This window comes from Bubalus bubalis, chromosome 7 (genome assembly GCF_019923935.1).
Source record: "Bubalus bubalis isolate 160015118507 breed Murrah chromosome 7, NDDB_SH_1, whole genome shotgun sequence".
In the NCBI taxonomy this organism is placed as follows: Eukaryota; Metazoa; Chordata; class Mammalia; order Artiodactyla; family Bovidae; genus Bubalus; species Bubalus bubalis.
In genome coordinates, this window is record NC_059163.1 from 70,777,281 (window position 1) to 70,791,276 (window position 13,996).

Here is a 13,996-nt window from a genome sequence, read left to right on the forward strand (position 1 = left end):
GAGGGAAAGGCTAGCATTATCCAGATTTTGAGGATGCAGAAAATCACCCAGTTTTACTAAATACACATTTTCTTATGTGAAAACTAGAAATACTAACATTTACTTCTCATAGATAAAAGTAAAACATGACATGAACAGCACACAATTTATGTCAATTTCCTTTCCCATCACCAAACCCACCTTATTCACCATCTCTGCTCTCTATAAAAGAAATAATAGAGCTCTTCTCCAGCAAGATTGTCCCTTTCTTATCTTCACAAGGGATAGGAGCTAAATACCAGAAAACAAATGGTATAATCTGCTGTGAACCAGAAAAGTAATGACCTTCAACACAGCACACTGTTCCATGACCAATGGTTGGAAACAGAAATCGGACTTTACCTTTAGGAAGGACAGGTAATTCCTACTAAATGTGAATTGAGGCTTTTTACCCTCTGCTTCTCTCTCTGGAGAGAACACTTCTTTCCCACCTGTTTTGCTGAAATTCCTTCCTCAGAGGACAAAGATTTCATTCCACAAAGCCAGGCTTAAAATGCAAATACCACTGGATGAGCTAATACTTTGATGTGCTTCCAAGTTACTGGTTTCATATCTCTTCTTGCCAACAGGACTTGGCAGAGATGATGAGAATCAGAAAGGGAAGGAGGGCACCAAGACGAATGCGTCCACTTAGCTATTTGACCCAGAATAACAACATTTGTCACCATGCCTAGTATAGGAAAAGGCTATGGCAATAATCAACCTAAAATATACGAGTTTTCATGTGACTTCGGAGCAAACAGAAGATTGATAAACTATGATTACAAGCTATCTGTAGCCAACCAAGAAGACTTAACTCAGTTTATAAGGTGGCACATCTGTGCTTCTCCTCTACATCCTTGACATTAAATGATTATTAATTTTCTTATATTGACAGTCCTCTAAAGTCATTGCAATTGCCAATATTTCACATGTTTCAACGTAGGGCTGGAATTTACCTTCCTTAAGTAAATAGCATCTTGTTGTAAAGATTATTGTTTTCCTCTAGCTAGAGACACAGAATAATCACTTCCTATATCCAAAATCACTGTTCTGAAGTAAACAAGGTGGAGGAACATTTGATGTTGTGGGAGACAGCCTCTACGATGACCCCAGTGATCCCCATCTTCTGGTTTAACAGCCTTGCATAATCCTCTCCCCTTAAGGGCATATTGAAATTACTGACATGCTTCTAATTAATGTAGAAAAGCAATGGGATGTCCCTCGTGAGATCAGGTTATAGGAAAACTGTGGCTGCTGTCCTGGATGTTCATTTCCCTTCATTCACTCACTCACCTTGAGGAATTCGGCTGCCATGTTTTGAGCTGCCCTATGAAGTCCACCATTTCTGTCCTTTATCGAGCCCATCTTTGCATGAAATGTTCCCTTGGTATCTCTGATTTTCTTGACGAGATCTCTAGTCTTTCCCATTCTGTTGTTTTCCTCTATTTCTTTGCATTGATCGCTGAAGAAGGCTTTCTTATCTCTTCTTGCTATTCTTTGGAACTCTGCATTCAGATGTTGAAATCTTTCCTTTTCTCCTTTGCTTTTCACTTTCTTCTTTTCACAGCTATTTGTAAGGTCTCCCCAGACATCCATTTTGCTTTTTTGCATTTCTTTTCCATGGGGATGGTCTTGATCCCTGTCTCCTATACAATGTCACGAACCTCATTCCATAGTTCACCAGGCACTCTATCTATCAGATCTAGGCCCTTAAATCTATTTCTCACTTCCACTGTATAATCATAAGGGATTTGATTTAGGTCATACCTGAATGGTCTAGTGGTTTTCCCTACTTTCTTCAATTTAAGTCTGAATTTGGCAATAAGGAGTTCATGGTCTGAGCCACAGTCAGCTCCTGGTCTTGTTTTTGCTGACTGTAAAGAGATGGGAATACCAGACCACCTGATCTGCCTCTTGAGAAATTTGTATCAGGTCAGGAAGCAACAGTTAGAACTAGACATGGAACAACAGACTGGTTCCAAATAGGAAAAGGAGTACGTCAAGGCTGTATATTGTCACCCTGTTTATTTAACTTATATGCAGAGTACATCATGAGAAATGCTGGACTGGAAGAAACACAAGCTGGAATCAAGATTGCCGGGAGAAATATCAATAACCTCAGATATGCAGATGACACCACCGTTATGGCAGAAAGTAAAGAGGAACTAAAAAGCCTCTTGATGAAGGTGAAAGTGAAGAGTGAAAAAGTTGGCTTAAAGCTCAACATTCAGAAAACGAAGATCATGGCATCCGGTCCCATCACTTCATGGGAAATAGATGGGGAAACAGTGGAAGCAGTGTCAGACTTTATTTTTCTGGGCTCCAAAATCACTGCAGATGGTGACTGCAGCCATGAAATTAAAACACGCTTACTCCTTGGAAAGAAAGTTATGACCAACCTAGATAGCATATTGAAAAGCAGAGACATTACTTTGCCAACAAAGGTCCATCTAGTCAAGGCTATGTTTTTTCCTGTGGTCATGTATGGATGTGAGAGTTGGACTGTGAAGAAGGCTGAGCGCCGAAGAATTGATGCTTTTGAACTGTGGTGTTGGAGAAGACTCTTGAGAGTCCCTTGGACTGCAAGGAGATCCAACCAGTCCATTCTGAAGGAGATCAGCCCTGGGATTTCTTTGGAAGTTATGATGCTAAAGCTGAAACTCCAGTACTTCGGCCACCTCATGTGAAGAGTTGACTCATTGTTAAAGACTCTGATGCTGGGAGGAATTGGGGGCAGGAGGAGAAGGGGATGACAGAGGATGAGATGGCTGGATGGCATCACTGACTCGATGGACGTGAGTCTCAGTGAACTCCGGGAGTTGGTGTTGGACAGGGAGGCCTGGCGTGCTGCAATTCATGGGGTCGCAAAGAGTCGGACACGACTGAGCGACTGATCTGATCTGATCTGATGAAGTCCACAAAATGAAGAACTGATGGAAGAGTCCTCTAATCAACAGCCAGCAGGAAACTGAAGCTCTCACTCCAACAGGCTGCAAAGTAGGAACTCCTTCCTACAGTCACTTAAGAGGTTCTGGACATGAACCCTCCTTTAGTCAACTTTGAGATGAGACTGCGGCAGCATGGCTACAACCACACAACCTTGAACCAGAGACACTCAGATAAGCCTCATCTAGATTCCTGACCCACTCTGGTGGTGGTGATTTAGTTGCTAAGTCATGTCTGACTCTTGAGATCCTATGTACTGTAGCCCATCAGGCTCCTCTGTACTTGGGATTCTCCAGCCAAGAATACTGGAATAGGTTGCATTTCCACCTCTAGAGGATCTTCCCGACCACCCTAACTGTGAAATAATCAGTGTTTTCTCTTTTAGGAATCGAATGCACGTCTCCTGCATCTCCTGCATTGGCAGGCAGATTCTTTACCACTGAGTCACCTGGGAAGTCCCTTGTATCTCAACAGGAAACAGCTCATTGATTGGCCAGTTTGCCAACAGTCCTGATTTCTCAAGTAGATTTCATGGGGCAAGAGCTCTCCTTGGGGTTAACTTGCTCTTCACCTAGGTTAATTTAAATAGCAGTTGAAAATTTAGCTTGAAAGGATAATTACAACATTTCACCTTCTTTTATCTCAGGTTATGTAAATGAGGCTTTCGTCTTCTCACAGTTCATATTATATTAATACAGGGAATAAAAAGGTCTCACTATATTGTGTGCTGTCAATCACTTTAGAAGAATATTCTCCAATAATCATAGTGGGTACAAATTGGACAAATTTCCATCATCATGAGCTGTGTCTATTATCAACAAGGAAACACATAAACTTATAGCTTGGCAGAGTTCTCACCTGAGCAGTGAAAGGTGTCAATTTTATCAGATTGCAAAGTTGGAGGGGCTTTTTTGACATTTATCAAGTATTAAGAACATTTACTGTATAGCTAGGAATAGCCCTGAAGAAGCAAATTCAACTTCTACCCCCTTTTAAACTATGATGTTCATATCCTGCTGAAGGCGGTGAAAGCACTAACCCTGAGTGACGGGCCCTGGACCATAGCTTTATCCTCTGCTTTGCACCACAGCTCTTCTGGGAGATGCTGTCATTCACAGTATTGAACAGTGAAATGTGATGGTTAGACAAATGCAGCATCGTCGAGTTTAATAAACATCAGGAGGAAGCTGGCAGATAAGTTTTAACCCCAGGACATTTTTAGAAAATCAAAATACTGTTCTCTGTCCTCCTAGTGTTAACACAATACCATGTGTTTAAACTAGAGCTTAGAAAAAAAAAAAAAACTAAAGTTTTTCTATTATACCTAAGGCCAGGCTCAAGGTCTTATTCCTCCAGGAAACCTTCCGTGATTATCTCAACTCTAAATAATTATTCCTTCAAGTGTGGGGCCAGAAGACATTACTCATTCCATCGAAAGGCAGTGTACAAAAGTGGTTAAGAGAGTAAGTTCCATGAGTAGACCACTTGGATTCAAATTCCAATGAGCAGGGGCTCACTAGCTATGGAGGTTGGAGCAAACAACTTAACCTTCATAAATTGGTTTCATCAATAAAATGGGGAGAGTACCTGTGCCCTAGATTGCCTTAGATGATCATGCAGAGAGACCGCAACTGCATGGGCCCTTTAAAAACATTTGCTCTTGAGCAACTACTGCTTGCCAGACAGAAACATTGACCTGTTATATCTCCATACCTCTACTATACTGTAAACAATAAATCCCCTTGTGGATGGACCTAGGGTCTATCATACAGAGTTAAGTAAGTCAGAAAGAGAAAAACAAATGTCATATATTAATGAATATATGTGGAATCTAGAAAAATGGTACAGATGAACCTATTTCTGAGGCAGAAATAGAGACACAGACATAGAAAATGGACATGTGGACACAGGAGGGGAAAGGAAGGATGGGACAAATTGGGAGATTAGGGTTGACATATACACACTATGATGTATAAAATAGACAGCTAGCAGGAAGCTGCTGTATAGAACAGGGAGTTTCAGTTCAGTGCTCTATGATGACCCAGAAAGGTGGGAGAAGAAGGTATATCCAAGAAGGAGGGAATATGTGTATACATATGACTGATTCACTTCATCATACAGCAGAAACTAACATAGTATTGTAAAGCAACTATATTTCAATTGAAAAAAAAAAAAAAAAACCCTGAGTTAAATCTGATTACCTCCATTTTACAAATGGGAAAGTAAGGCTCATAGAAGTTAAGTAACCAGTTCCCACATACACAGTCGTAGAGGTAATATACACAGTCGTAGGGGTAATATATGAAACATGGCATCTGGGGTCCAAAGTCCACTACTACAAAATATCACAACTCTTGTACTTCTGGAAAGTACTATCTTCAGTTTTCAATAATTTATTACACCTGAATACATACATATCTCTCTCCCTTACTGCACTGTTGAGTTACCCTGGGGCAAGCAACTGTTTCTCGTTCTTCTTGGGATTCCCAATGCCTAGCATAAAACACTTAGCCCGTAATAGATGCTCATTACATTTTCTTGAAATAAAATAAGTTGGTAAAGTTGCAGCTGCCCTATAGGAACTGTAACCCTTCTTTAAAGAAAAAGTCTTACCAAAAAGGAAAGGCAACAAATTTCCCTCAGCAAAAAAAATTGTTGAAAAATGAATAAACACACTTGTGGGCCCTGAGCTGTCAAAATCAAAATGGGACTTAGATTCTGCCAGATGCATCTCCCCTCAAGCCCGTCAATCAGTGTATACATATTGATTATCTTCTGGGTGCTAAAATAACCTCATGATATCAGTGACTTCCAAACAGCCAGATCAACCTTATTTCTGACATACAAAGGAAGAGTACAGGTGACTATCTAACCCTAGAGGACCTTGGAAAACCTCTATTTTCAGTTATCCATAAAAGTTTACAGTTCCGTAACAAGCTGCTTGTCACATGTTAGTCCCTTCAGTAAATGAAGTTGCTGTTTTCAGGTCCTACTGAGGAAAAGTGGTCCATGGATGCTGTTCCTCTCTAAATGATATTTGTCAAAAATGGAGTTAACCCTTAAAAGGTGAAGTAATGAGAAGAGTAATTTTGTCCTACTTTTCTGTGATAGTTGAGATGAATTCTTAAAGTTCTAAAGATATTGAAAGAAGGAAAAACAATATTTGTCAGAGAAGTAAAGAATCAGTGATAGGGATGATCAGATTTTCGAACACAAAAGAATTACATTGAACCCCTACCTCACATCACAGCCTTTTATCCCAACCTATTCAAGTAACATTTAAAGAGAGGAGCTTTTGCTTATTATTTTATAAACTAAGTCCTAAAGCTAGGCTTGAATATATTATCATTTAACTCTCATCATAATTGAGGTATTCTATGTTTATAACAGTTAATTGATGTGTCACTTTCTCAATAAAAAATTTAATAGCATAAAATGACATTCCCTTTCTTCTTTCTGTAACTCTCACCAGAAAGAACTTAGCTGTGCCCCAAAGCACACTGGTCCCAGCCAATCACAGGGTGGCTGCTGCCTGAATGCAGGTAACCTTCTTTAAAGAAATGACTCTGCAATTTCAGAGCCTTTTTAGTCATCAATATTTCAGAGAACTGAGGCCATTTTTGAAGATACAGATTTGGGTTCAATCACTAGTCAGGGAGCTAAGAAGATCCCACAAGCCACACAGGCACCTGAAAAAAAAAAACACACACACAAAAATCACTCCAGGAAAGATTTCTAGATCTCCAGAAACTTACCTCAAACCTGAAGTGGCTTTCAAAAAATAGAGGACTTGTGTTGAGTTCTATTGGCTTCCCTGGTGGCTCAGACTGTAAAGAATCTGCCTGCAACAGAGGAGACCTGGGTTTGATCCCTCAGTTGGGAAGATTCCTGGAGAAGGGAAGGGCTACCCACTCCAGTATTCTTGCCTGGAGAATTCCATGAACAGAAGAGCCTAGTGGGTTACAGTCCATGGGGTCACAAAGAGTCAGACACAACTGAGTTTTATGGAGGTTTGGGCTTTCAAAATGCCAATCACTTTGTTTCTATCATTTTCCTTTCAAACGTTAAGGGTTTCATCAGGGCAACATCCATATCCTGCCATGCTTGTAACCTAGACAGGTTCACAGCAAACCACATGAGGAAGATGGGTTCTCCATAACGTGATTTTGGTGCAATTCACAAGAATAAGATGTAAACCAAATTAAATCACAGCCAGAGAAAATAAAGATATAGCAGGAAGATAAGACCAGTGGAAAAAATTAAATAAAGCCATGAAAGTGATAAGATCTTAGAGGAAATAACACTGAGCCAAAAATAGAGTTGTGAGGTTCTGGTGGCCAAGAATTTACCTTTTTAGATAAACTAATATGATTATAAAATCCAGGTTTTTTCAGAAAAGAAAAAAGATATACGATTTCCTTCCAAGAAGCAAAGCTTTTTCCTGAAACTTTAGTATGTACCAGTGCTGTCCAACAGAAATATAATGTCACATATGCAATTTTAAATTTTCTAATAAATACATTTAAAATGTAAATAAAATGACATTAATTTTTATAAAATCTTAATATATTCAAAGTATTATCATTTCAGTATATAATCAATAGACAAATTAACCATGTGGTTTTTTTTTTTGCATACTAAGTCTTTAAAATATAATGTACATTTTACACTCATAGCAGTTCTCAGAGGCACTAAATTTTCGTTGGAAATACTTGATCTATTATATTGGTGCAAAAGTCATTGTGGTTTCAAACCGTGAATTTCATTATGACTAGGCTCAAACACATCTTTATTAATCAAAATAGGAACCATTATAATCAACATATTTTTGCCAAAGAAAAATAAGTTTGCTTATTCCTGTAGCATAAAAATTCATACTTCAGGATTCAACGAACTCTTGGAAAGAATGCTCTGCCTCCTGCTCATTGTGGAAGCATTTTCCCTGCAAAAAGGTGTTAAGATGTTGAAGTGGTAGTCAGTTGGCGAGAGGTCAGGTGAATAAGGCAGATTAAGCAAGACTTCATAGCCCTATTCATTCAACTTTTGAAGCGGTTGTGCAACACGCCGTTGGGCGTTGTAGTGGAGAAGAACTGCGCCCTTTCAGTTGACCAACGCAACTGCAGGCGTTGCCGTTTTCAGTGCATCTCACTGATTTGCTGAGTATACTTCTCAGGTGTAATGGTTTCACCGGGATTCAGAGAGCTGTAGTGGATCAGACCAGCAGCAGACCACCAAAGAGTGACTATGACCCTTTTATTGTGCATATTTGGATTTGGGAAGTGCTTTGGAGCTTCTTTTTGGTCCAACCACTGAGCTGGTCATCAGCAGTTGACCTATAAAATCCACTTTTTGTCACACATCACAATCCAATAGAGAAATGATTCATTGTTGTTGCATAGAAAAAGAGACAACATTTCAGACTTTTTTTTTTTTGGTCAGTTCATGAGACACCCACTTATTGCGCTTTTTCACATTTCCAATTTACTTTACATGCTGAATGACCAAGGATGGTCTATGTTGAGTTCTTTGGCAACTTCTCGTGTAGCTGTAAGAGGATCAGCTTCCATGATTGCTCTCAATTGGTCGTCATCAACTTCTGATGGCTGGCCACTATGTTGCTTATCTTCAAGTCACTTGTCTCCTTTGCAAAACTTCTGGAACCACCACTGCACTGTATGTTCATTAGCAGTTCCTGGGCCAAATTCGTTGTTGATGTTGAGAGTTGTCTGCGCTGCTTTATGACTCATTTTGAACTTGAATAAGAAAATCACTCAAATTTGCTTTTTGTTCAACATCATTTCCTAGTTTAAAATAAATATTAAATGAATAGCAAATAATAAGTCATTAGCAAAAAACATAAAGTGAGAAATGAGTATTAAAATGATCTATAAAATAACCACATTTATTAAGAATGTATTCTGATATTAAACATCAAATTTCAACAATGCAAAAACAGCAATTATATTTGCGCCAACCTAATATATCTTGATTTCACAAACTGTACAGAGGGTTCCCTGGTGGCTCAGACAGTAAAGAATATGCCTGCAATGCAAGAGACCAGTGATCAATCCTTGGGTTGGGAAGATCCCTTGGAGGAGGGCATAGCAACCCACTCCATGGACAAAGGAGCCTGGAGAAGCCCCATGGACAAAGGAGCCTGGGCTACAGTTCATGGGGTCTCAAAGAGTCAGACACAACTGAGCAACTAAGCACAGCACAGTAGAAAAAGTAGATTCACATAACCAAATTATTCCAACATACTTAAAGCTTTTCCAATTACTGAATATTCATTTTTAAATTTAAGTTAATTAAAAATTAAATAAAATTTATTTTCTTAGTTGCATTGGCCATATTTCACATGTGGACAGCACAGTTCTAAATGAAAGAGTTGTCTAGGTCTACCTAGAGGATACAGAGTAACACAGAGTACAATGTCTTCAGCAATCCCTCTACAAAACTTTGATTACATCTGTCAGTGTAAGCTGGGGGCACAAAATCCAACTCGGTGTCAAGCAGAAAGTCAAGCCTTTGAGGTCCACTCACCCCAAACTCTGATGATTTGGAACAAAAGAACCTCTCAGATGCCCTTCACTCTATTCTGTCTACATTACCTCCCTTGACTGAATTTTTGATTCACAGACTAAAGAAGATAATGTTCATAGGCAAAAGTCTAAAGTTCTAGTAAGGTTTTTCTTTTTTTTAAGTATGTATTTTTACTTATTTTAATTTTAATTTTTGGCCACTCCCATAGCTTGCAGGCCCTTAGTTCCCTGACCAGAGATTGAACTCAGGGCCATGGCAGTGAAAGCATCAAGTCCTAACCATTAGACCACCAGAGAAGTCCCAAGTAATGTTTTTCTTGATTAAGAATAATCCATGTTTTTTTAAATAAATAAATGCAATTTTTTAGAAAAGAATAATCCATATATTTTGAAAGTATGATAGTAGGAAATTGATAAGTACATCCGAGAACAAAGTATATAAAGTTCTTTTGAGAATTAAAAAAATTACTTTTAAAAGCTCATGAGTCAAATAGAAATACATAATTCTAATACTATGTAAGTACTGTTTAAACAAAAAATAATATAGAAAGCATCCTTGTTTATTTTTATCAAACCACCAGAACCCTGGGGCTTCCCTGATAGCTCAGTTGGTTAAAGAATCCACCTGCAATGCAGGAAACCCTGGTTTGATTTCTGGGTCTGGAAGATCTGCTGTAGAAGGGATAAGCTACCCACTCCAGTACTCTTGGGCTTCCCTTGTGACTCAGGTAATAAAGAATCCGCCTGCAATGTGGGAGACCTGGTTTCAATCCCTGGGTTGGGAAGATCACCTGGAGAAGAAGCTCTATACAGTCCACAAAAACAAGACCGGGAGCTGACTGTGGCTCAGATCATGAACTCCTTATTGCCAAATTCAGACTTAAACTGAAGAAAGTGGGGAAAACCACTAAACCATTCAGGTATGACCTAAATCAAATCCCTTATGATAATACAGTAGAAGTGAGAAATAGATTTAAGGGACTAGATCTGATAGAGTGCCTGATGAACTATGGGTTGAGGTTCATGACATTGTACAGGAGACAGGGATCAAGACCATCCCCATGGAAAAGAAATGCAAAAAAAGCAAAATGGCTGCCTGGGGAGGCCTTACAAATAGCTGTGAAAAGAAGAGAAGTGAAAAGGAAAGGAAAAAAGGAAAGATTTCAACATCTGAATGCAGAGTTCCAAAGAATAGCAAGAAGAGATAAGAAAGCCTTCTTCAGCGATCAATGCAAAGAAATAGAGGAAAACAACAGAATGGGAAAGACTAGAGATCTCTTCAAGAAAATTATAGATACCAAGGGAACACTTCATGCAAAGATGGGCTCAATAAAGGACAGAAATGGTATGGACCTAACAGAAGCAGAAGATATGAAGAAGAGGTGTCAAAAATACACAGAAGAACTGTACAAAAAAGAGCTTCATGACCCAGATAATCATGATGGTGTGATCACTCACCTAGAGCCAGACATTCTGGAATGTAAAGTCAAATGGGCCTTAGAAAGCATCACTACGAACAAAGCTAGTGGAAGTGATGGAATTCCAGTTGAGCTATTCCAAATCCTGAAAGATGATGCTGTGAAAGTGCTGCACTCAATATGCCAGCAAATTTGGAAAACTTAGCAGTGTCCATAGGACTGGAAAAGGTCAGTTTTCATTCCAATCCCAAAGAAAGGCAATGCCAAAGAATGCTCAAACTACTGCACAATTGCACTCATCTCACATACTAGTAAAGTAATGCTCAAAATTCTCCAAGCCAGGCTTCAGCAATACATGAACTGTGAACTTCCAGATGTTCAAGCTGGTTTTAGAAAAGGCAGAGGAACCAGAGATCAAATTGCCAACATCCGCTGGATCATGGAAAAAGCAAGAGAGTTCCAGAAAAGCATCTATTTCTGCTTTATTGACTATGCCAAAGCCTTTGACTGTGTGGATCACAATAAACTGTGGAAAATTCTGAAAGAGATGGGAATACCAGACCACCTGATCTGCCTCTTGAGAAACCTATATGCAGGTCAGGAAGCAAGAGTTAGAACCGGACATGGAACAACAGACTGGTTCCAAATAGGAAAAGGAGTACATCAAGGCTGTATATTGTCACCCTGATTATTTAACTTCTATGCAGAGTACATCATGAGAAACGCTGGGCTGGAAGAAGCAAAAGCTGGAATCAAGATTGCCGGGAGAAATATCAATAACCTCAGATATTCAGATGACACCACTCTTATGGCAGGAAGTGAAGAGGAACTAAAAAGCCTCTTGATGAAGGTGAAAGAGGAGAGTGAAAAAGTTGGCTTAAAGCTCAACATTCAGAAAACTAAGGTCATGGCATCTGGTCCCATCACTTCATGGCAAATAGATGGGGAAACGGTGGAAACAGTGACTGACTTTATATTTCTGGGCTCCAAAATCACTGCAGATGGTGATTGCAGCCATGAAATTAAAAGATACTTACTCCTTGGAAGATAAGTTATGACCAACCTAGATAGTATATTGAAAAGCAGAGATATTACCTTGCCAACAAAGGTCCGTCTAGTCAAGGCTATGGTTTTTCCAGTAGTCATGTATGGATGTGAGAGTTGGACTGTGAAGAAAGCTGAGGGCCAAAGAATTGATGCTTTTGAACTGTGGTGTTGGAGAAGACTCTTGAGAGTCCCTCGGACTGCAAGGAGATCCAACCAGTCCATCCTAAAGGAGATCAGTCCTGGGTGTTCTTTGGAAGGACTGATGCTAAAGCTGTAACTCCAATACTTTGGCCACCTGATGTGAAGAGTTGACTCATTGGAAAAGGCCCTGATGCTGGGAGGGTTTGGGGGCAGGAGGAGAAGGGGACGACAGAGGATGAGATGGCTGGATGGTATCACTGACTCAATGGATGTGAGTCTGAGTGAACTCCGGGAGTTGGTGATGGACAGGGAGGCCTGCCGCGCTGTGATTCATGGGGTCACAAAGAGTCGGACACGACTAAGTGACTGAACTGAACTGAACCCATTCTAGTATTCTGGTCTAGAGAATTCCACAGACTGTATAGTCCTTGGGGTCACAAAGAGTCAGACACAACTGAGTGACTTTCACTCGGTCACTCACTCACCATAACCCTTATAACAAATCCTTAAAAAATATTTCTTAAATTTAAAAAATTACACATACTGAATTAAATTTATAGTGCCAATTTCTTTCAAGAATAGGTCCAGGAATTCACTAATGAAATTTGAAAATCCTTTATACTGGTTTACTCTTCTCGATATCATCATCTCTCTAATTCAGTTGTGGAAATAGATAGATTCAAGAACATTTGAATTGTCAAGGATTAACAGTAGAGAAATTACCGAAACATAAGCAGTACTCTTGCCTGGAAAATCCCATGGACGGAGGAGCCTGGTGGGCTGCAGTCCATGCAGTCGCTAAGAGTCAGACACAACTGAGCTACTTCACTTTCACACATTGGAGAAGGCGATGGCAACCCACTCCAGTGTTCTTGCCTGGAGAATCCCAGGAATGGGGGAGCCTGGTGGGCTGCCGTCTATGGGTTCGCACAGAGTCGGACATGACTGAAGCGACTTAGCAGCAGCAGCAGCAAGCATTAAAAAAAAAAGGAGCCTTAATCAGAATTTCCTAAGAGAAAACATAAAATTTCCCCCATATTTTTCATTTGCCGTAAGTTTTTAAATGCCTGTCCTGTTTAAAAATTAGTTTTGCGAGAAACTTTCCGTTTAAATCGACACATCCATCTCTTGAAAAGAATCCCATTGGAAAAGGGTACTCAGGTTCCATATTGACTCTAGCAGGTCTCCTCCTCTGGCAGCCAGAGATGATTATCTACACCACAGGGTGCACAGAATAAATAAAGATTAAATGATTATCAAAATGTGACCAACATCTGAGCAAACAGCATGCACCTTGGCAGGAGGGATACCAGCATTAAGGCAAATCACATCCAACTGTGGAAATAAACTTGTCAGATACAGGCTCCGGCTGCATCCCAAGCTACAAACCTTCTCCGGGGCTGCCAGGCTCCAGAGGACGATTCCAAAATGGTTCAACAGCACCGGGCCACCTCCCAGGGCCGCCTTTGGCTTCCCTCCACAGCTGCCTCTGCTCCCTGTCAGTCAGTTTCACTGCTGCATGTGTCATAGACAGCCTAACGTTTGAACTCACAAGTCCTAATTGGAAGGGACTGGGAATAGCAAACGGCAGTATTTGTGTAACTCAAGTGTGAGGTCTAGGGAAGAAAGAATCTTTGATCTGTTGGACTCCACAGCCAGGCAGGATGAGAGCTATTTGGGGCAGGCAACCCTGAAAGGAATGAGATCTCTCAAGGGGAGTTCGAGGGGCAGGTTTACTGGGTGCCAAGGATTGTGTGAAGAGCATTGTCTCATCTAATCCATGTCCCTATATGTGATGTGATGTGAAAGTTGTGCCCAATTCTTTGCGATCCCATACTGGAGTGGGTAGCCTTTCCCTTCTCCAGAGGATCTTTCCAAACT

General features: G+C 40.1%; 2 long non-coding RNA genes across 4 annotated transcripts in view; both read right to left on the minus strand.

The window, feature by feature from the left end:
* Window positions 1-13,996, minus strand: part of LOC123334449 — an 83,800-nt gene that overhangs the window by 31,133 nt on the left and 38,671 nt on the right. The window contains exon 2 of one of the 3 annotated variants that reach the window (XR_006552304.2): window positions 6,723-6,809. The exons of the other annotated variants lie outside the window; for them this stretch is intronic. This is a non-coding gene — a long non-coding RNA (uncharacterized LOC123334449). The remainder of the gene's footprint in view (window positions 1-6,722; window positions 6,810-13,996) is intronic. 3 annotated transcript variants of the gene reach the window in all.
* LOC123334451 lies at window positions 7,740-12,896 on the minus strand. Its single transcript, XR_006552308.2, has 2 exons — window positions 12,839-12,896; window positions 7,740-8,768 (listed from the first exon to the last, which is right to left on the minus strand). It is a non-coding gene; the product is annotated as an uncharacterized LOC123334451 (long non-coding RNA).